General features: G+C 39.6%; 1 long non-coding RNA gene across 2 annotated transcripts in view; it reads left to right on the forward strand.

Annotated features, from left to right (window-relative positions):
* Positions 1-447: 447 nt before the first annotated feature.
* LOC119860307 overlaps positions 448-24,510 on the forward strand; it is a 40,462-nt gene continuing 16,399 nt past the window's right edge. The window contains exons 1-3 of one of the 2 annotated variants that reach the window (XR_005294489.2): positions 448-543; positions 8,255-8,476; positions 8,561-9,054. This is a non-coding gene — a long non-coding RNA (uncharacterized LOC119860307). Of the gene's footprint in view, positions 544-8,254; positions 8,477-8,560; positions 9,055-24,510 lie in introns of those variants that run through there. The other variant, XR_005294490.2, reaches the window with a different exon arrangement.

Genomic DNA, 24,510 nt, shown 5'->3' on the forward strand with positions numbered 1-24,510 from the left:
TTCTAGCATGATTTAAAAAAAAATCCTTGAATCTGCACAGTACATCTGGGACTGGATTTCTATGCCAGATAAGGCAAGGGTATTAATGTCATTAGGGCTGATATCCATCATAAAAATACCTGCTAGATAATCTATTGAATTAAATAACATTGGCAGGTTTTTGCTAGCAGTTTCTTGCTCTTTGCTGAAGGAAATCTTTAGGCAAGACACGAAAATTTGTCCTGTCTTCTTGGTAAAATGACTAAAGTCACTACCAAATACTAAGAACATTGTAAGGTTTTAAATCTCTCTCTAATTACTATTTCTCTGAAGTTTTATAGAACTTTTTATCTGAATCTTATCAAATGATATGACAATACTTGACCTGAACTGGAAAAGAAAAAGCAATGTATACAAAGCAAAAGCGATAGTGTGCTCCAGTTTTGATTTCCTTCCTATTTTTTTCAGCTGGCAGTAGTCAAAAGCATGGATACTCACCCACATCTACCTACCACAGTCTGAGTCCCGACCAGGAAGACATTTGCATCCCATTTATGAGCTAAGGTAGTTTTGAAATGGTCAGGTATATCTGAATCTAAAAAAATACTGGGATCTGTGCATATACCCTGCTATCTTCTAGTGTGTTGGTGCCGTTGTTTTGTATTACGAATTTTCAGAAAACTCATTAAAACAAAGGTCAGGCAGAACAATAGGTCAAATGTATCAGAAGGGATGATAGGTAGAATAGATTCTTAATTGCTACATCATGAAAAAACAAACAGTAACTCCCCGTAAGAATGAAGAAACAGCATTTACCATTCTGTTTCATTTCATTGGTCCAAGTCTAGTAGGCTTTCTCCTTACAGTGAGAAAAACTAATGCTTCTGAGGTATTAGGAAATAAAACAATCCTCATAATGCAGCTATCCAGTTGTGCAAAGCTATCCTTGCATGTGAAAAATTCCTTGAACCCTGCAATGATTATTTTATAAGCTGATACATGGTTTAATTCAGACTCAGTTCTAAGGCTTGGGTGAAGATTCACATACATTCTCATTGTATACATCTATATAAAATATTTAATCATAAAGCATAAATTTCCATTGCTGGGTTGTGTACAGGTGAGTCCTAGTGGCCTGTGATATGCAGGAAATCAGTGAATCACTTTATCCACCACAAAAGTGCAGCCACATCTGAGATGACGGTTAATTACTCATAATGGCACTAAACAACATTTTAAGTAATGAAGTGAAGAAAAATATAGTAATTGGAGACTGTAGTAGAATTTAGGCAGGAAGAATGTAATTGTCAGAACTGAAATTTGGGCAGGCCCCACTGACTTAATATTCCTGCCCAAATAAAAAGGGATCTGTAATGACTGCAAGTGGTGAGGGCTTCAGTTTTACACATGATCTGAAAGACAGTAGGAGAGTGAGGTTAGGTCTATACTGTGGTAGTGTAGACATAGCCTAACTCTTAACACCATGTTGGGACATGAGATGATTTTGATGGATGTAGTGCCTATGGAATCATCAATACCCCTTCCTGCAGACACTGAGTGATCCTTTGAAGTTCCCTATCCAAGCACTGAACCAGCTTTACCCTGATTAGTGTGTGGCTGCAGGGTAAAATATGAACTGATTTTTCCCATTCCCAGTTTGAATCTATCAGCCATTTATTACACCATTCTCCAGTGTGTTTAATTCTTTCTCCAGACAACTGAAACATACTGAGCTCTTTTGCAAATCTGTCCGTATATTTCTAGACCAATATGACACAGGGAGTTTTTTAGGTGAGCTGGAATTGAACCTAATCTCCTGAATTCCAGACCAATGCTTTAAACACAAACCCATCTTTCTTGTTCTTTTGTTCTGCTCTTTTTTTCTTTTTGATGCAATTTTCAAATTTAATTGCTTCTGATTTTTTGGAGGCACAGCTTGCACTTTCAGTTGAAGTACCAGTGCATAGCTCAGTGGTAGCATCTCTACCTTCTGTACAGACCAGGTAGATCCCAGACTTACCATAGCAGTTCACTTTTATGGACAATCAATCTTCAACTGCAAAACAGGAGTCTGGACCACATGGGGATAAATAGATTATTTTACTCTCTGACGGTCAATGCAGCATCATTATGGACTAATAAATTCATTAAACATATTAGGAATTACCAATAGTTACCAAATGGTGATATCAGAAATATTCAAGATATTTCTCCACATTCTTTGGAAAGAAACAATTGTGGGAGATGGGTGGACTGTATTGTCAAATATTGACTTTCATATATTGTGTGTAATTAATATGATTTAGAATTTCAAAAGAGTTGCAAGGATTTAGATAACTTCCATTCCTTTTAATGGAATATGTATGTCTATCCTGCCAAACCCAATCACGAGTCTGCCCTCAGAATATTGAGATTTGCTTAAAACTCATGATCTCTTAATACAAATGTTGATTCTTTTTATTCCTCTTCTGATTTTTGAGCCTTTAGCAGTCATATTTTCAAGTTTTTTCTCCAGGAACTAGAGGGTTAGACATTCACTTTCTCTTCCTAGCCCCCTCCAACCCCCCCGCCCCCAGTGAAAGATGAGATTTTTTACATAATCAAAAGATTTCAGTTGCTGGAGTTTTAAGAAAAGCAACAAATCACAAGTCCGCATCTAGCTATTTGCTTTGGAAATAACCTAACACAACTTTTAAAAGGACACTGATAAAAGTCCTATTTACTTGCCCATGGTAACAAAACACTAGATTATTAAAATGAAATCATGTAAAATATAATTTACCTTTCCTTAACATGATTACTTTTCACATTTCCATCAGCTTAGCCAACAGTTGTCAGTTTCCCTTTCATTTGTAGTCCCTCTGTTTTGATTCACTAACAGAAGGGCTACAGTCTTTGGTTTTGTTAGTACTGAGGGGGAAAAGGTTAGGGTTTTTTTATATATTGTTTCCTTTTCAATTAAAAAAGTCATGGGAACATTTCTATCAGTTTTAGGTTTTGTTAAGGTTTGATAGGTTAAGTTTAACTTGGCTGTATTTTATAATCCTTATACTCTTTTTTTTCCCAACTAGAACTCTCTATAAACGTTATATAAATAGTTATAAAATAGTTGCAAGTCCAGGCCCTGCACTGGTGTAAATTGGCATATGTCCACCAATGTCAGTTTCTTACAAGTACACGTTTTCTAATGAAAACAACATTCCTGTAGTCTAGGGGAAAAAAAGCAACCACAAATAAAGAGTATGGGCTAATGCTGCATGAAGCTAGGATGAGGCAAAAGTTAGACTGGAAAGGTTGATGAGGGAGTTTCTATTGCTTTATCCCAATTCAGCAGTCAGGATTATTGTCCCTGTGCAGGGATGGAGGCACTGGGGTCAAAGGCACTTGTGGCTCAGGCACCTGCTACATTGAGTGCCATCAACCTGTCCTGCATGGTTCATCACCAAAGGGGCTGATGACTACACTAAAGAGTAAGAAGGCAGAAGAACTGTCCTACTGGCCTAGCCAGTGCAGGACAAATTGATGTCAGTCAATGTAGCAGGTGCCTGGGACACAAAGTAGTGTGTGGGAAAGGGTGTACTGTAGGCCTAGCATAAGACCATGCTGATTTTGTCAGCACTCTTGTGCCTAAGTAGCAAATTTCTGAAGATTCACTAATCTATTGCACCCCAAGTGTACACATTAACTGGAGTGAGTGAGTGCTGAGTAGCTGATTATCTCTGATGTCAAAATGTTACTGGCAAGTTGTTTTTTTAAATTGAGGGTGAGATGTAGCTAAAAGTAAAATCTTAAGTGCCGTGAACATATGTTGGCAACAATAGAGAAACTAGAACTGAAAACGTGAGACTATTCAGTAAAAGTAGATTCCAGACGTACTTGTTTCTGCTCTCCTACATCTAGAAAGCGTACTGCTAACATGCAATTAGCATTCCCTATAGGTAGTAAAAGAAATTTTCCCCTCTGCCCTCTACAATATGTGTACTGAAATTCATTTTGACTTTTAATCATTTTCTTGTTTTAAAAAAAAAACAAATTAGGAAAAATAGAAGTTCCCTAGACCTTTTCAAGTGATTCATTAAAAACAAAAAAGCATGTTTGCCAAAATGCCTTAAAATTGTCGGATTCCCAAGTGTAGCATTTTGAAAATGTTTACAGATACTGACAGTTTTCCAATCCTGGATAAATGCCTAATCTGTTTGTAAAACAGACTGCCACAGTTTTCATTATTGCTGACATCAGTGGTTAAAATGCATGCAAGATTCATCATTTTCCCCCTGTGGTATAAAAATCACTTTCTTTGAAAAATAATGTATGGAAATTACTTTCCAGTCACAATTTACCTTGAACAGAACCCTGTTGAAGGCTTTCCCCTTTATGCAGACCACCAAATTAGTGCTTAGAAAATGGGATATTATGGATTGCTTGGTCTTTATGTAGCCTTTTCTAAATGTATTCAGTCTATGGGAGCTCTGTGTGAAAGCAAAAGGATAACATTATGTTGGAATCTCCTGCAGTGAAGTTTGGTGCCACAGAATGGAGAGCCTAGAGAGCAGATAGTGAGGAGCCTATCTGTGCAGCCATCATGATGTCCTGTATCCATGATTCAGGGAAGGACTGGGCTCCTCTCTTCTGCTCTTAGTCATGCAGAGATGAAGAGACAAGGTATGGCTAGGGAGAAAAGGAGCAGAGCAAAACTTACATGCCTCCAATAGAATGCTGTTGAGCTCAGCCAATTTTTCTATGGAGGAATTTTTTCTTAATGGGCTAGATTTCAGATGTCTGCATTGTAGATGACTTCTCCTTTCCTTATGTCCCCTATTTCCCATCAGTGGTGATGGCTCCAAAAGAGCATTCATCTCTCTGGCAACTTGGTGTTTCTAGGTTTTCTTCATCTCCAGAACATACCTAGATCCTATTCTCTTGTTTTCATTCTCTCAAATTCTTTTTCACTCTGACCCAACAGCCCTTGACTCCATCTCTCTTCATCTTGCCATTATTATTCTGCTTCCCTGTCCCAGGCTAAGGATCTTTCACCAATCTTAGCCTGCTTCAGCAACCACCAGCTTAATGTTGCCTTCTTCCCTGAGTCATTTTCCCACCCTGTTTTCCACCTCCCAATCACATTCTTCATTTGGTTACACTTTTCAGATGCCTGTGATACTATGCCTCATGCTCTCTAATCTTCCATATGCCAGTAAATATGGGCAGAGCCTTACTCTCTTACTACAGAACCCTTAGGCTTCATTCACATCTTCCACATAAATAGAACTTTGCATTCACCTTTCCCGGTATAGCCTTCATCCTGTCTGCTCATGGTTTGAGCTACTAAAACCTTCACTAATCTGTTTTATTGCTATGCATTGTGAAGCTATTTGATCTGTTTTCCTTTTTAAAGGGTGGGAAAAACCTCTTATGTAACTGAATATTCTCCAGCAATACATTTTTTAGCCTTTTTTTTTTTTTTTACTTATGGGTGTTGTAAAGCCTGCTCCACTTTTTGACCAGCTGTCCACTGACAATTTAGCAATTAGCATAAAGCCATATCTTCCATTTTAGCTCTTGAGATTCCATTTGCAGTCTCAATGATTTTTGCCTTTTACACAACCAATCTCCCTTCCTCCTTCTCCCTCCACTCACATAAAATACATAAGTTCTTCTTTGAGTACTGTCAAGTAGAGAATGCTCCACTGCAAGTGCACCTGTGGCTGTGATTGGAGGGTTTTTTTTTTTGTAGCAATGCTTGTTCAGCCCGTACATGCGCCCCACGCATCCTTGTGTTTCATGCTGAGGCTATGTGTGGGCAAACCACCCCCAGTTCCTTCCCAACAGCCTCTGGCCAGAGACAGATCCCATGTGCCCGTTTGCTATAGTATTCTGTAATTTGTTAGGTAGCATTTAGTTAGTTACCTTATAATGTGTGTAAAGAACTATTGTTGTTGGAACAATTTTTCCCTTTGCCTTTAATGGAAAAAAAATAAAAGGTATTACTAGATACACTTAAATAATAGTTACGAGCTTTCCCCCTTTTAGGGGGTCTTCTTTTGTTATATTACTCGAGTGCTGGGATTGCTGGGATATAAGATACCAAAGTCCTCAGTAGAGGTAGCCTTGACTGCTGCCTATAAGCCAGAGGAGGTATGCAGTAAATCTCCAAGAAAATCTGTCGCTGATGCAGAAGACGACTATGGAGACCTCAAATCCCAAGGGGAGTTCTGTGCAGACTCTGAGTGATGTCGGTACCACAAAGGCAAGAGGAGTCAGCTGTCTATGACAGACTTGGTATGGAGTTTGGGTACCTGTACCCAGAGCAGCAGAGACACTGGTGAAGAAAGTTCTAAGCCAGTCCCTGAGAAGGAGGGATGGAGGTCAATTTTAGACCTTGGCTCTCCGAACAGATTTGTAAAACAGCAGAAATTTAGGATTGTGACCCTTGCAGCAATAGTTCCCTCATTAGATATAGGAGATTGGGTTGCAACTCTTAACCTATAAAAAACATATTTTCATGTCACTATTCACCTTTCACACGAGATTTCTTTGTTTTCTTATCCACAACAAGCCTTAACAATACAGGGAACTTCATTTTTGCCTATCTTCTGTCCCAAGGATATTCAGATTTTAATTATAGTTTCCACCCACCTACGTATTCTAGGTATAATCTGTTTCATGTGTGTGGATGATTGGTTGATCATAGGCAAATTATATCAGAAAATCTTAGCAGCAGTGAAGATAATGTGTTCTTTGTTTCACAGCCTAGAACTTCAAATCAATCTCAAAAGGTCCATTTTGATTCCACTTCAGTGTCTACATTTCATAGGGGCTCCCCAGGATGTAGTGACAGGCAGAGCATGCCTGTCATCCAGCAGACTGCTCGCATTAATGAATCTCATCTCAGCGATTCAGGGCAGTCCTCAAACTGCAGTAAAAGATTGGCTTCAACTGCTGAAACACATGTCCTCATGCGTCTTTGTAGTGTAGCATGCCAAATTACATCTCTGAGGTCTACAGGGTTGGCTTTGAATGGTTTGCAAACCAAGCAAGTACAGCCTAGGCAGCTTACTGTTGGTCCCCTAGTGAGTTTTATATCTGCTCAACTAGTAGAAGGACCTGATCAAGACTTGTGCAGGTGTTCCATTCTTTCAGAATCCCCTTACCGTAGTGATAATATCAAACCCTTCACTTTTTGCTTGGGGAGGCGCAAATATGTAACCTCACATAGTGCAAGAAAATGGTCATTCCAAGAGCTGTTTCTCCTCATCAATCTTTTGAAATTGAAAGGAATCAAAAACACTTTCTACATCTAATCAGACCAAAGTCGGTAAAATTAATGCCGACGTGACATCCATGTATTATATCAACCATCAGGAAGAAACACGTTCCCCATCTCTCTGTGCCAAGGCAATAAAACTCTGGAATTGGTGCATAGCCAACCAGATAGTGATGGCAGATTTCCCCCCCCCATTGATGGTATTCATCAGAAAGTATGTGTTTGCACCCATTCCAGATTTTTACTTAAGTTGTCTTCAGAATTTCATATTCATGAAACCATTCATCTTCTGTTTTCCTCCTCCAAAACCCCATCAAACTGCTCAAGGCCATATTTCATACCATAGATGTCAGGAGGCCATTAGTCTTGTATCTACAGAGGACCAAACCATTTAGAAGAGCTCCTAGATTATTAGTTTCTGTCTGAAATGGATGTAAGTGCTTGGCAATTTCAAAACAAAGATGATCAAAGTGAATATCTGAATCAGAGGTTTTTAAGAGCAGGTTAGACAATCACCTGTCGGGGTGGTCTAGAATAGGTAATACTTAGTCCTGACTTGAGTGCAGGGGACTTGAGTGCAAGATCTCTCATGATCCCTTCCAGTCCTATGATTCTATATATTAAGATCTGTTATGATGGAACTTGTGTTCAACCCCCTTCAAGAGTGGTAGCACATTCTATAGCCTTACTGTAGGATATACCAGTAGCAGACATCTGTAGATTGGCATCTTGGTCCTCTGTTCATACTTTATCTAAATATTGTGCTTTGGTGCCTGTGGCTAGATCAGCTGTGGCTGTGGGCAACACAGTTCTCTCTTCTGCATTGGACTTTGCTCTGAACTTCCCAGCTTCTTGGGGGGGATATTGTTTGGAAGTCACCTGAAGTGGAGCACATACTGGGATGCTGCTTGTGTAGTAACTGGAGTTCACTTTGTGTAGTAACAGGAGTTCTTTTTAGATGTGTCCCCCTATGGATGCTCCATTACCTACCCTCCTTTCCCTCTGTTTCAGAGTCTCCCTTGCAGGACTTTATGGTGGAGGAGGAACTCAGGGTGGTTCACCCATGCAGCCCCATATAGACTTGGTGCAGAGCACAGGATGTGTGGAGTGCCTGCATGGGATATACAAGCAATGCTACCAAAAATCTCCGATCAAAGGCATAGCGTGCAGGGGCACCTGATGTGGAGTGCCCACACGAGGACACGTCTCAAAGAACTCCACTTAATGAACAAGGTGAGAAACTGTCCTCCTTTCCTCTTGTTTGTTGTTAGATATCAATACATAACAAAACATATGATTTCTGTTTTTATACTGCAGCTTTTTTCAGTAGAGACTTAAACATGAATGCTCTCAGAAAGCTTATGAACAGAGCTGACTTTCTCATTTTATAAAGAGGATATAAAAAGTGTCAACGTTCCTATAGGAGAATTCTTTTCTGTTGACTTATGACAAACATCCTATCTGGATGCTGCTTGTTGAATGCATCCAGTGAGCTTAAAAAGGCATTTGCTTTGTTAGCATGTATTTTCTTTTTTTATTATTCATATAAATGTATGTATGGTGAGTTCTTTTTATAATCCATCTGAAAGCCATACATGGCACTGAATATTTTCTTATTACTAATGTAGAGCACATGGTATCATACAACTGCCGGATAACTTCATTGGTTACTAAGAATGCATTTATTGTATGATGTTTGGGCACTGTAAAATTTAAATTATAACTTTATATGCTATAACTGAGCATTACTGAATGTTTTGTTTTTATTGCATTATGGTCTCACAGTAGTTGCCCTATAATTAAAGTGTGTCAGAATTTTCAGTTTTACAGTCTGTATTTGTGTTGCATGTTTTTCAGAACACATTCTTTTTTGTAAGTATTCCATAGAGTATATGAACCGAATTTCAGCCACTAATTAATATATATGGAATGATGTCCAATACGTATTTTGTGCATTGTGATTCTCGGGTAATTTGGAAAAAATAGAATGTCAAAAAAGCCTAATTTACCATAAAGCGCACAATTGCTTCTACCTGCTGCTGCCTGAGCAGTAACGTTGTGACATCAGAGATAATCAGCCACTCAGCACTCCCTCCCTCCAGTTAATTTGTACACTCAGAGGCAGTAGAGTAGGTCAAGGGTAAATTCTGTCTACACACTTCTCATTTGGGGAATATGGAGTGCAATTTAGGAGTCTGTCCACTTTATTTTGTTTACCATTGCTCTATTGTTGGGGGGCAGTCACTATTGCCCTGATTGTCATCGCAATGGCTGTCTTTGGTAACTGTGACACCTCAAAAGACCATGACATAATTACAAAGAAGGGTCCTGGGAAGACCTGTAATGAAAGGAGACTGGGTTGGGATAAGCCCCCTACTGTTGTCCTGTGGGTTTCCACTGGGATAAGTTACACTTTCTTTTCAAAGGGTAATTGCTACATGAAAATAAGATACATTGTAGCTCCTCTTCCTGGATAAAGTTTATATGTTTCTTACAAATTGTGGGCTGTGAATTTCTGGATGCTTACCTTTATTTTAAATAGCTGGGAAATTATAGGTATGAATCCCAACTGAATTTTCAGTTTTACAATTTAAAAACAAAAAAGGTAATTTAGAAACTGCAGTAAAACTGAAGTTGCATGAAATGTTTTGTTTGAATACAATTTAATTACTTGCAATATATTAGTCAACATGGCACTGAGTGGTGAAATATGGAGCTTCAAAGGATAACAATGACAATAAAATACACCAAAGCCAACAAATTTGCAAGTGCTTTATTATTTAAATAGCACACATATATATGTATTTTTTCCTATTAAAAATACCCTAAAGAAATTCATAAACTAACAAAAAACATTTAACTTTGGTTAAGGTTGCACTCATCAATAGATTAAACCATAAAAATTAGGTCATACAAAATTAAGGATTGAAAAGGATTAAAAGAGTATCATAAAGCATGTGCACAAGGTGGCCAAATTATGATGCATGGGCATGTTTTTTCTGTCATTTCCTAATTTTAGAATACTTGACTTTGCAACCTTTTAATCATTATCTTTAAATAATGAAAAATAGGAAATTCAGTTGGTTGATAATCACAAACATTGATTAGCTAAACATTAAATCATTGTTTTGGGGGCTTAATGGGGCCAAAGCAGTCATATCTAGAGTGCACTGTGATGTGGTAACCTTAATTAGTGTAATTACTGGGGGGGGGGCATTACATGTTAGTAATAGTTAAGGTGACTCTTTAGCTGGTCTAACTTTGGATGGTCCCAGAATCTGGGAAGGATGAGTGATGTTTGAAAACGACTTTTGCCTTCCCTCCCACTCTGCAAAATTGCACTGTGCTCTAGAACAGCTAAGGATTGTCTTACACAGAAAGCTGTGATATTTCTAGTACTATTGTTGTGGGGAAAATGTTTGTTTCCCTACAGGGCTGTGTGAATGTTCAGGTGTTGTACCTATGTTGATATGATATTAATGCTCAAATACTGATGGAATGCGTCTCCATTCTTGGGTCCAGTTGGCTCTCCAATATATTCCAGTGGTAGTTCAATGCTTCATATAATCTGAAAGGGGAGGTCTATGATCTAAATGGATCTCCTAAGAGAACTTTTTGTTTAGTGAGTTTTGGGAAGGGGATAGATCCAGAAGGCTTCTTAAGAGCATAGACATGATCTTACAAGAGAATCTCCAGCTTGGGAGGTTGGATATTGTTATGCACATACAAACTGGTGAAAAAGTGTTGTAGGGACTATCATGTGCCATGTAGCAATACCTTGCTTGCAGCCATGAAACAATGATTTCTAGAAGATTGACAGTTGTATGAAAAGCATTGCTAATAACATCTTGGAGCATATTTTGTTATCTCCCAGTTACATGAAAGATCATGTATATCACTACTATGCTTCAGTACTGCAAATAAAGTGATCCGATCAAGATTGCTTTAACTTATTAGGATATATTAAGAGAATGAAGTGTATTTTTGCCTTTGACAAAAACTTCCTCAATACTTTATTTGCTGGTATCACATTTCTGAGAATGAATTATCCTAACTGTTTGTATAAAAACCCAGAGTTCCTTAAAAAAAATCCAGATCACAATGGATTGTTGCCAGCATCCTGTTAAATTGAGGCATTTAAAGTTTGTATAGGCTGTTATGAATTGACCTAGCATACACCATAGGCATCCATATAACTGTGGGGTGAAACTGCCTGCAAATCTCAAAATTACTGGGATGCTGTAGGATTTGATCTTGGTAATTCAGTAAAGATATGCCTATGCAACTGCCAGGAGCAAGTCTTGCTGCCTGGATTGAAAGGATTGAGCTAGTGGGGTGAGGGGTAGAGGGTGTAGATGTTAAAATAGCTAATAATGGCTGTGTAGGTGTTGTTTTGATATTCAGGCTTGGCTGGAGCTCGGGCTCTGAAGCTCCCCTCTCTCCCTCCAGTTTTCAGAGCCTGAGCTGCAGCCCCAGCTATGGGGCCTCAAGCCCCGTACTGCTATTTTTAGCACACTAGCCCCAGCCCTGCTGGCATAAGTTGTCAACCTGGGCTGTGAGACTTGCTCCCAGCAGTAGTGAAGGCCATACCCAATGTTCTCTTCCTTCTCCGTCAGTACTGAATCAGTGTCCCAGTATGATGTTAAGGGGCATTGAACTACATCTTTTGACTGAGATGACACCAAATCTTGATCATTTGAGGTCATTAATATCTACTGGTACTTCTTGCTACTAAGAGTTTTTAACCCTGATGTCCAGACAATTTCCAACCTAACTATGGAGCCTGTTATCAAGATCAGTATTTGCCAGCGGTCACTGCATGGTAGTATTTGAAATCACTAGAAATGCCCCTTCAATTTAAAATAAGAAACATCTTTGGTAGCTATGTGGCAAATGTTGGCTATTTAATGGCTGTTTTTGTAGTTGCATTCTGTTTAAATAAGTTTTCCTTGTAGTTTGTTACACACAGTTTTTCTCACTTCCCCTACTAAATTAACTTTTAATGTTGAGGGCTAGTTTACACTGGGAATTTACATCAGCATAACTAGATTCCTCAGGGGTTTGAAAAATCCACAACCCAGAGCGATGTAATTAAGCTGACCTAAGCCTCAGTGTAGACAGTGGTAGGTCAATGGAAGACTTCCTGGGGAGGTGGGAGACCCCCTCCTGTCAGCATAGGTAGTGTCTGCATTGAAGTATTACATTGGTGTAGCTGTGGCATTGCAGCTGTACTGCTGTAGCACTTGAAATGTAGACAAGCGCTGAATGTTTCTCCTAAGAGATGAGTGTATTTCAGGGAGGGAAAGTCATTCCTCAGACAAGTTTGCAAAGTTTTTAAGAGTCTTAGGGGCACTCTGAGTTGAAAGATAATAAGTAAAAAAAAATTGAAAAATGTTAAACTTATTTGCAACATATACTTCTGTTCTGAATTTAGCTTAAGAAAACCCTCTTTTTCTGCATCCCTGTAGTTGGACTGGATATCAAAATCACAATATTAAGTGCAAGTTACCAGATCTGGTGGTTTTTGGTTTTTTTTGGTTTGTTGGTTTTTTTTGGTACTGTGCAGTATTTTAGTTTGGGTTTTATATCCAGTGCACCATTTTATATTCCTTTTGTTGACAGCTGCACCATAACATAGTGGTGTTTGCAACACAGAGTGAAACACAATCTGGTATATGTAATGTTTAAACCTCTGACTGAACTGAAATACATGGTTTAGTGATATAATAAAAAAATGTGTATGAGCTTGGCATTTCAAAAAAGACAATAAAATATTATTGCAGAAATAGTTTGGCTGAACACTTCTTGCAGATTCTTTGATTATTCTAAAAAGCAAGGACTATTTGCTGATATTCAGCTCATGAATTTTACTATGAAGGGAACGTTGGCCAGAGGGTGATGTGTCCATGTCAAAATAAGGACATAATCTTGAAAGAACAAAAAAGTATAAGAAGCAGGAAATAAAATACAAAATTTGCTTTATGCTGAGTTTTTAAATCAGCCTTAAACACACAATGGCACCATAAAATCAAATTTTAATTTTCTTTAAATTGCATCAGCTTGCCAGAATGTTGAACTATACATCAGATGTGCTGAAATTAGTTATGGCAGAGAGTAAGATGTAAAGCAAGTGATCTGGAAATATCAGTGATTGAGAGAGCAGCTTTAAACACTGAGAAGTAGGAAACGTATATGGATGTAATGAAGTAATTCACAGGGCATTTATTCCGTGAAGTTATCAGATTATGAAACAAAGCCATTAAGAACTTGCTCAAGCAGAGGATTACCACCTGATCTTTTCAGACTCCTCTAACTCATTAATAGCATTAACCACTTACTCTGCTGATCTTTTTGCATAGTTTAGTTTGTTTTTATCCTTACTGAAAGTATCCTTGTTAAAAACAATATTACAACAAAACAAAAACATATAGGACAATAAGCGATGGGGGAAAAATGAATATTTTCATACCAAGGGACTGGATGCTATCAGCTTATTCTACTGGAAGCTAGAGACACGAGAACTGAAAGGGTGTGCAATAGGGCCTGTGTCTAAGGGTTAGGAGAACTGGATTCTGTTCCCAGAACTGGTATGGACTTGTTGTCTGAACTTAGATAAATCCGTTAACTTCTCAAGCTGTTTGCACTGCATTCAAAAGGTGTGATTGGAAATATGTGTGGACATACCCAAGATAGCTTTGATCTAGCTAGCTCAAGTAACAATAGTGTAGATGTGACGGCATAGGCTGGCTGCCCGAGTACAATCCTATCCGAGATCCTGGGTATATACAGAGACACTAGTATGTGCGGCCACCCATGTAGCTGCAGCTATGCAGTTATTTGAGCTATCTTTATGTATATTTCAGTCACACCACTGATTGCAGTGTAGACACATTCTTAGTGTGTCAATCTGTAAAATGGTGATAATCTAGTCTGTCTATATAGACCACCTCTCTGTAATAGCTGAGCACCTCAAATCAAAAATGGATTACTTCTCACAATATGAATGTGAGGTAAGGTGGTATTGTCCTTGTTTCACAGTTGGAACAATGAAGACACAGGGAAATTAAATGACTTGCTCAAAGTTCAAAAAGAAGACTGGTTGAGATGGGAATTGAATTCAGATCTCCCGAGTCCCATGCTTGTGCCATGTGCACTACAGCATCCTTTCTTTCACTGTGGGCAAAACAAGTGAATAAGTAAAATGAGTTGCCCAGTGTCACACAGTAGTCACACTGGGAACAGAACCAAGTTTTCCTGATTCCAATTCAGTGATCTAGTGGACAGTGCACTGAACATTCAGATACTATCTTACTGAGTATTAGGTATAAAAATCTGAATAAAAAAGACTCATAGCCTTTAAGGTCAGAAGGGACCATCATGATCATCTAGTCTGACCTACTGCACATTGCAGGCCATAGAACCTCACCCTCCCAGTCCTGTAATAGATGTCTAATCTTTGGCTGAGCTACTGAAGTCTTCCAATCATGGCTTAAAGACTTTAAGTTACAGAAAATCCACCACTTACACTAGTGACCCATGCTGCAGAGGAAGGTGAAAAAACCCCAGGGGGTCTGCCAATCTGACCAGGGAGAAGATTCCTTCCTGACTCCAAATATGGCAATCAATTAGACCCTCAGTATATGGGCAAGACCCACCAGGCAGATATCTGGGAAGTAATTCTCTGTAGTAACTTGGAGCCCTCCCAATCAGTGTCCCTTTTGAAGCTCAGTCTTGAAGCCAGTTAGGTCTTTTGGCCTCAATGCTCCCATTGGAAGGCTGTTCCAGAACTTCACTCCTATGATGGTTAGAAACCTTCATCTAATTTCAAGCCTAAACTTATTGATGGCCAGTTGATATCCAGTTTTTCTTGCATCCACATTGGTGCTTAACTTAAATAACTCTTCTCCCTCCCTGGTATTTATCCCCCCTCAGCCTTCTCTAGCTTAGGCTAAACAAACCAAGCTCCTTAAGTCTCCTCTCATAAGGTAGGCTTTCCATTCCTTAGATCATACTAGTAGCCCTTCTCTGCACTTGATCATTTGAAGAGTGCATCCCTGCCAATATGGTCTACTAGCCAGCCATTTATTTTATGAGGTTTATAATTCTATTTTCTTTTATTTACTTATTTTAGTTAATCCAACTCTTAGTGGGAGAAAAGTAGCCATTAATTAGACTTGGAAGCTCAAAATGGACTGCAGCAAGATGCTGAAGATGGACTGTGTCGGGGCTAACGATTAATTTCAACCATCTGATTTAACACATTTAACACATTTTTAACTAAGTTTAGCAAAAGAAAATACAGCTTCTCAATTTTTACTTATTTTTTACGATGGCAAAATTTTGGACAACTTAATTAATTTAATATGTAAACTAGTACTACCAAGAAAGAGAATATACTAAAAGAACAAATCACTTGTTTTAAATCAATACAGAAAAAAAGCTTAGTATATTACATCATTAAATAACTAATCACACTGCAACCATCACCTGTGTGAACAGTATTTGAATACTTTAACCCACCATTTCTTTAGGTCTGAGGAATTTGGATTAATTTCCATGTGACTAAAGATTTTGAGTTAGTGCCTAGATACAGTGTTTTATTCAAGTTCTTCTGTATGAAGCAAAGCATTACTATGCTATTACTTCCTATTCATATAGCCATAATGATATTTCTCAGACTGCTAACCAATGTGGTTTAAACTTCACACATTCTTTGTAGAAGACAGTAACATACTACCAAAGAGCTTTATTCTTTGCACTATTATGGTCACCAGTATCTGAGGGGTAGTGCCTGAGGGTGTCAAGCAAGGGAGAATCTCCTCATTTAAACCAGGTAGGAAAGGAGCCAGTATTCTGGAATCTGTCCAGGCACTGATGTAGTTGTGGACTCCCCAGCACTGGGGCTATGAAAAACCTTTGAGAAGAGTTTAATCCAAGATGCAGGTACCCACCAAAAATGGAATTAAACAAATAATGAAACCTATGTGTTTGTTTCACTCTCTCACAGAACCAAATTCTTTGAGTTGCCAACTGTGCCAAAGGTGTGAACTTTCAGTGACTTCAAAAGAACAGTGAAAAAATATAATTAAAAGGACCCTCTTTTTTTTTTTTTTTGACAGTGCTGAAGTTGAAAAGAGTTGCACTACTTTATTATATTGGGTGGCTATTTTTCTGCCCTTTTTGTGATGTGCCCACATATTTGGAAGCACCTCAATCTTCTGCTGGTAATTCTTCCAATCTGATATGGGTACAGTAAGTAATAGCTTTTTAGTTGGCTAAATTCTTTTACAGAACCTGAGATCTAATCTAATTTTGGGAAAAGTTGAGACTTAAGTTGTCTTAGTTATTTTCACAAAGTATATAGTTGTACTAGAGCTCTTTTAATAACATATTGACTCTTGGCCTGTAAGTTGAGACTCAAACTTTCATATTGTTTGACTCCCCTGTGGCTTTTGGCTCTATGCTCTTTTCATATCAGGTTACTCATAAAATAATATGGTCCTCTGACCCTAAGGACCAAATACATTTTAGATATTAAAGCTATGAAATCTTGCTTCAAACTGCCCTACTTTGATTTTTGAAAGAACTATTATTTCTGTGCAGAAAGAGGAATGAAAATTCCAACACTGTTGCAGCTACTGTCCAATGTCATCCATATACTGTATCAAAATATTTGCAATCCCGTTGCAGTGCTCCATAGGATATTACTAGAGTAAGCACTGAATTACTTTAAATAAAGGAAAAACACTGATTTACCCACAGATCTCCTTTTATTTATCAGCAGATATAGCTGTGATTTAGTCTGACATGTTGATTACTTCAGCTTCCAGAAGGCCGTTGTTGTACCTAAAGCCACTTCTCTATAATAAGGGCTATGCCATCTTAATCCTTATCTCAAGCACTGCCAAGTGTGCCCTTCAAAGTCTAAGAGAATTCAGTAAAAGCCTCTTCTAACTCCTAGAAGTGAATTTTACAATTCTATTAGGCACTTTTGAAAATCCCAATATGCACCTATCTTTATCTTAGGCACCTTAGTACCTTAGCACTCTTGAAAATCTCACCTGAAACCACTGCATAGGAGCCCAAAACTCATTCCAGCAATGATGGAAGTAATGAGCATTAAGACTAAGGTCCATAAAGGTGCTTAGGTGCCTAAACCTCAGATTTAGGCACCTAAATCCCAATTTTAGGCACCACTGCAATCCACAAAACTCCTGCAGCTGAATCAGTACCAGGCAAATTAGTTGAAACCATAGTAAAGAATAAAATTGTCAAACACATAGAAGAAAATAAATTGTAGTGCAAAAGACATCATAGTTTCTGTAAAGGGAGATCATGTCTTACTAATCTATTAGAGTTCTTTGAGGGGGGTCAACAAACATGTGGACAAGGGGGATCCAGTGGACATAGTGTACTTAGATTTCCAGAAAGCCTTTGACAAGGTCCTTCACCAAAGGCACTTATATAAATTAAGTTGCAGCTATGCTCCCTCTTCCCTCCTTGGAGGGGTGGTTACTCTCTGCTCCTCCCCTCTCCAATATTGCAATCCAAGGTGTGAGAGGACAGGTGTGTGAAGATCCCCAGGAGCTGCCCTCCAACCCAGACCTGGAAGGAAGCGAAGAATCTCCACAGTTACAGGACCAGCAAATGTGTGCTGGGATGCAAGGGGTTGCAGAGTTGATTTAGGAGCTGAGGCAGAAAATTAACTGATGTAGGAATGCAATGGCCAAAATATCATTTCTCATTATAAAAGTGGCAACACTAAACTATCACACACATTGGGGAGGGGTAATGGAGTTCAAAAGTCTGTTAAAAAGAGCATTTCATCTTTTAAAAACAAATCTCATTATTTTGGGTCTAATCTCATGATTTTTTTTAACTCACATTTTCATTTTTAAACTTTTAGATTTATCAGTCTGAATGATATCCATCCATACTATATGCAATGACAACCATAATATTGACTCTTGCATTTATTCAAGCATTTTTATTTCACTCCGGGGGGAGGAGGAAATGGAGAGGGAGAGAATGAACATGCTACTAAAAAGTTATGCAACTTATCCATGACACCTAGCACAAGTAAAACACAGGTAAAGTGTTGGCATTCCATTTAATTAAGTAGAAAGACAATGTCTACTCTGTTTGAAGTGATTGTCAAGTATGGAAATTTCAACCTACTTTCACACAACAATGAAAAATGAGTTTCACCTTGGAAAATTATTTGCAGTGCAGGTCTCTTTTTGCAGTCATTTTTATAAATTATCACATCTGTTCTGCAGATTTTTCCATCATCTACCCATATATTTTTGGTGTGCCAAACACTATGGTAGCTAGGCAAAAAATGCAAATGGCTCTGTGATGTAAATGAATACGACCATTTATATCACTGATATTGCCACTGTTATACAATTGCAACAAATGTTGCACAAAGTATGTCATGTAAGGTAAGTTATGATTTGCCAAGTATGGCTATTCTGTTTATACGCAAGTATCATTTTTGTATTGGAAGTTATGAATATTGGCTATATAGTGGCATCATACACACATGTTCCTGTGGGTAACACCCACCAGGTAAGATTTACATGAAGACTAGACAGCTATGTGTTGATGGCCCATTACAGATACCTCACTTTAATGGTGGCCATAGAAGAAACTCATCCCACCCAGTAAGCCTTCCTGTGGATGCTTCAACAAGAACCTGGGCATAGGCTACCCCGAAAATCAAAGGATTCAAGGATATATGATATGCTCAAGTGAACCGAGACTCCATCTTGAGACAGTAACTTTCCGTGCCCATGGGCTGTGAGCTGTGTTTGAGACAGTAAAATTCCAGGCACATGGCAGAGGATATAAAAGACCCCTGGCACATCTCCATCTTGCCTCTTCCCTGCCCTTATTATCTGGATTATGGATTTACTATAAAAAGGAGCATTTTGAACGATAAACTGGAGGACCTTCCAATCTTTTGGAGGATACCAGAGAGACTTTACAAGCCTGCAGTTTATTCCGTTACTGTTGCAAACCTGATATAAGGGCTTTGCAATTATTTGTAGGTATATCGTCTATTAACTATTATTAACTCTCTTCTTGCATTTTAATATTAAACCTTTAAATTTTAGTTACTAAAGGATTGGCATCAGTGTGATTATTGGATAAGATCGGAGTTATATATTGACCTGGCTAAGTGGCTGATCTCATGGAATTAGAAGAATCCTAAATTTGATTAAATTGGTTTTCAGTAACCACTCAGAGTGTCCAATGTCTGGGTGGTGAGACAAGGGCTGGAATGTCTAAGGAAACTGCATCTTTGGCTTTTTGTAAACTGGTGTGGTGAGATGGAAGTTTACTTTTGCTACTGGCTTGATATTTACTATTTACTGATAGAGTAACCACTAATTTGTGGTGAGTCTGCCCTATTTCTCAGCAGTTTGTCCAGAATCTGGTATCTCAGCTGTGACCCACTGAAGCATGGTACCACCTTGGAAAGACCAAGGGCTGAACAAAGAATGTGGAGGGGCAAGATTTCATGAGTCATATTTCTTTGAGGGGGAATAGGATATGCCAGTCAGAAGGGCATCACTTCTAAGACAGTTTAGGCAAACACATGCATCTTGTATTGTGTTCTGAATGAAGGAAGACATTGCTGTCCTGTGCTAGGGAGTTATGAGACCAGATTTTCTTCTCGGAGAATGCCTTACCTTTGCCAGAACAAGTTACATCCCAAAAACCTGTGGCATCCTTGTTGATCATAGAATTCTTGGAGTGGTTCAGATTGAGCCACTGACACAAAATATCCAAGCCAACAAGGAGCTTAAATTAGGTAGTTTCCCTTTTGGTGCTAACCATCCATTTTAAAACACCAGGTATCTAAAGATTAACAAACTAATTTGGCCCACGTGTAGGACTGAGTATTTTCAAAAGAGGTAATAGCAATTCAAGTGCATAAACAAGACTCAATTTTTTTTAAAAAAGTGATGTGTATGAATTTGCTGATGAAAGCAAGACTAAAACTCTGGCTAAAGCCAAGAATGCTGCCCGTTAGGCCCTGAGCCAGCAACAATATCAATTTTAGCAAAATAATTTTCAATAGAGTTCTGCCTTGCGTTGTATTTAGTCTGATGGTTGGCACTTTAGAGCAGTGTTCAATAGAATTTTTTTCCTTTTCCCCCTTGTTAGCAATTAGCTATAGTGTCTGCTAATTTCTATATAAAGTCTGTTGTGGTCAAAAATATAATAAGTAGTTATCTGTTTTGAAGAATGACAAGAAAAAAACTCTTGACCTTGATCTTTTTCTATACAAGTATGATTTTGTAATTTATGCACTGTCCTCATAAATATATAAGAAGCTGCCAAAACCCTGATTATGAGCACAGGATACACTATTTAGCAGGAAATGAAATTATAATGCAATAAAATTATTAGTTTGGGTGGTTGCCTACTGAGTAGATGACCAAAAATTCCTAATCATCATGTGTACCTGTTTTGGATACCCATTATAAGCATGTATAAATTAAAACCACAATAGTTTGTTTTAGATATCTAACAGTTAACCATGGTGTACAACAATAAGATGACAAACTGGTGAATTTTAAGGGGAAAACTTTGTTAAAGCTGAAATAAAAACGATGTCAAAAATGTGGTCTGAGAAAAGTGTTGAAATATGACCTCTGATTCATACTATGCCTTATTCAAATGGCTAGCCTCGAAATAAAATAGAAAAATAAAACAAAGATTTTGTTTCCTTGTTTGTGGGGAAGGAAAATCAATTAGTATTTCTTATTCTACAAAATGTATAATATATTGTTGGTATTTTGTTTGAAATTAAAACAGTGGTAGAAAGGCATGAAGGAAGATGATTCATCTGCACAGAAATAATAGTTCTTTCAAAAATCAAGGTAGGGTTACCATCTTTCAGGTACCCAAAAAGAGGACACTGCCAGAAGGGAGGGGGAGTTGGAAGGGGGGCACAGTTGGGGAATGTTGGATAGGATATGGTGCTGGAAGGTTGTATGTGTACTCAGTGGGGATATTTGGTGGGGTGCTGGAGGAGTGTGTGTTCTAGGAGGGGATATTTGAGGGGGGCTGGAGGAGTGTGTGTGTACTGGGAGAGGTACCTGGGGGTGCTGGAAGGGGAACCTGCAACTTCAATCTTGAGATGGGGAGCAGTGTTGCTCCCTGTAACGGTGGCAGGGCAGCTGGTGCAGGCCTGGGACACAGCGCCATCCATCCATCAACGCCTCCCTGCCTCTCCCCCTCTCCAGGACTGGGAGCTGGGGCCTGGGTGGGCAGGATCTGGCAGCTTTGGCAGCAGTGGAGAGACCATTCTGAATGTGGAGACAGCTCCTTCTGAGCTGCAACATCTGCTCCACAAAAATCCCGGACATTTCCTCTAAGTTGCTGGTGGCCTCTATGACAATTTTTCTTAAAATACTTAATTAACTTTAGGAAAAACAACTAAATATGCACATATACATGTCCAAATCATAGTAATTTATTTATGTAGGGTTTTTTTGCAGACTCAATAATAATAACATATAGTTGTCTCTATTCTTTACTGGACCTGAAGCAGTATCAAGCGGAGTGCCCCTGGGGCCGGTTTTGTTCAACATCTTCATTAATGATCTGGAAGATGGGATAGAGTGCACCCTTAGCAAGTTTGCGGATGACACTAAGGTGGGGGAGAGTTAGATAAGCTGGAAGGTAGGGATAGGGTCCAGAGTGACCTAGACAAATTGGAGGATTGAGCCAAAAGAAATCGATGAGGTTCAACAAGGACAAGTGCAGAGTCCTTCACTTAGGACGGAAGAATCCCATGCACTGCTACAGGCTGGGGACCAACTGGCTAAGCAGCAGTTCTGCATGAAAGGACCTGGGGATTACAGTGCACAAGAAGCTGGATATGAGTCAATAGTGTACCCTTATTGCCCCGAAGGCTCACAGCATATTGGGCTGCATTAGTAGGAGCATTGCCAGCAGATAGAGGGGAGTGATTATTCCCCTCTAATTAGCACTGGTGAGGCCACATCTAGAGTATTGTGTCCAGTTTTTGCCCCCCCCCCCGTACAGAAAGGATGTGGACAAATTGGGGATAGTCCAGTGGAGGGCAACGAAAATGATCAGGGGGCTGGGGCACATGACTTACGAGGAGAGGCTGAGGGAACTGGCCTTCATTAGTCTGAACAAGAGAAGAGTGAGGGGCGATTTGATAGCAGCCTTCAACTACCCAAAGGGGGGTTCCAAAGAGGATGGAGCTAGGCTGTTCTCAGTGGGGCAGATGACAGAACAAGGAGCAATAGTCTCAAGTTGCAGGTATGGGAGATCTAGGTTGGATATTCGGAAAAACTCTTTCACTAGGAGGGTGGTGAAGCACTGGAATGGGTTCTCTAGGGAGGTGGTAGAATCTCCATCCTCAGAGGTTTTTAAGGCCCGGCTTGACAAAGCCCTGGCTGGGATGATTTAGTTGGGGTTGGTCCTGCTTTGAGCAGGGGGTTGGACTAGATGACCACCAAGGTCTCCTCCAGCCCTCCTAATTGGAGGATTGGGCCAAAAGAAATCTAATGAGGTTCAATAAGGATAAGTGCAGGGTCCTGCACTTAGGATGGAAGAATCCAATGCACCGCTACAGACTAGGGACCGAATGGCTCGGCAGCAGTTCTGCGGAAAAGGACCTAGGGGTGACAGTGGACGAGAAGCTGGATATGAGTCAGCAGTGTGCCCTTGTTGCCAAGAAGGCCAATGGCATTTTGGGATGTATAAGTAGGGGCATAGCGAGCAGATCGAGGGACGTGATCGTTCCCCTCTATTCGACACTGGTGAGGCCTCATCTGGAGTACTGTGTCCAGTTTTGGGCCCCACACTACAGGAAGGATGTGGATAAATTGGAAAGAGTGCAACGAAGGGCAACGAAAATGATTAGGGGTCTAGAGCACATGACTTATGAGGAGAGGCTGAGGGAGCTGGGATTGTTTAGTCTGCAGAAGAGAAGAATGAGGGGGGATTTGATAGCTGCTTTCAACTACCTGAAAGGGGGTTTCAAAGAGGATGGCTCTAGACTGTTCTCAATGGTAGCAGATGACAGAACGAGGAGTAATGGTCTCAAGTTGCAATGGGGGAGGTTTAGATTGGATATTAGGAAAAACTTTTTCACTAAGAGGGTGGTGAAACACTGGAATGCGTTACCTAGGGAGGTGGTAGAATCTCCTTCCTTAGAGGTTTTTAAGGTCAGGCTTGACAAAGCCCTGGCTGGGATGATTTAACTGGGACTTGGTCCTGCTTTGAGCAGGGGGTTGGACTAGATGACCTTCTGGGGTCCCTTCCAACCCTGATATTCTATGATTCTATTCTATGATTCTAATCTTCTATGGTTCTGTGATAATTGGTGATATTGAAATGCCAGTAGTATTCTGGGGGACCCTGCCTACACCTTGCTCCCCTGACTCATGAAACTGTACACTAGTCACCATAACAGCAAAACGGAAGGATTCACCTACTGGCTCAGCAGGTGCAGAATGACAATTGAATGTACTTTTGGTCGACTGAAGGGAAGCTGGAGATGCTTACTCACTAGACTGGATCTCTATGAGAAAAATATCCCAGTCGTTATAGCTGCCTGTTGTGTCCTGCAGCATTTCTGTGAGGCAAAGGAGAAAAAGTTGCTACTGGGGTGCCTGGCAGAGGTGGATCAGCTGTCTGCTGAGTTTGAAAAGCTAGACATAAGGGCCATTAGAAGAGCACAGCATGAGGGAGGCTTTGAAAGTGTACTTTAACTGTCAGCCGTAGTAATGTGCTGTGCTCGACTAAAGTCTGGCCCTGAAGGTTTGTGGGCTGTTAAGAATTGGGTACTGCTTGGTGTACTTTTAGAAAGGTAACTGTGTCTTTTAATTAACCTCTGAATTATGTGGTGCTTGCTGTATGTTTACTCATGTACATATGTTTCTGGGTGAGAAAAGGGACCACTGGAAGCCCGTGACTACAAGAACCAGGCAGAGGAAAAGACGGGCTAGTGAAAGAGAAACAGAGCTCAGGAGCAGGTTTGCTGAGTTGGAAAATGAAGAAGGGGCACAGCAGCCACTAACAGAAGGTGGGAGGGCCAGGAGGAAGAGAAGAGCAGTTAGCTTTACAAGAAAGCCAGAGTTTGGAGCCCCAGGAGGATAGAGGATGACTCACAGAAGATTGCAAGTGAGAACAAAAGACAAGAGGACTTGCAGCCTGAACAGACAGGAAGAAGGCTGGAGAATCTCATCATCACCAGGAAGAGGCAGGTCTAT

The sequence above is a fragment of the Dermochelys coriacea genome, chromosome 8, assembly GCF_009764565.3.
Source record: "Dermochelys coriacea isolate rDerCor1 chromosome 8, rDerCor1.pri.v4, whole genome shotgun sequence".
In the NCBI taxonomy this organism is placed as follows: Eukaryota; Metazoa; Chordata; order Testudines; family Dermochelyidae; genus Dermochelys; species Dermochelys coriacea.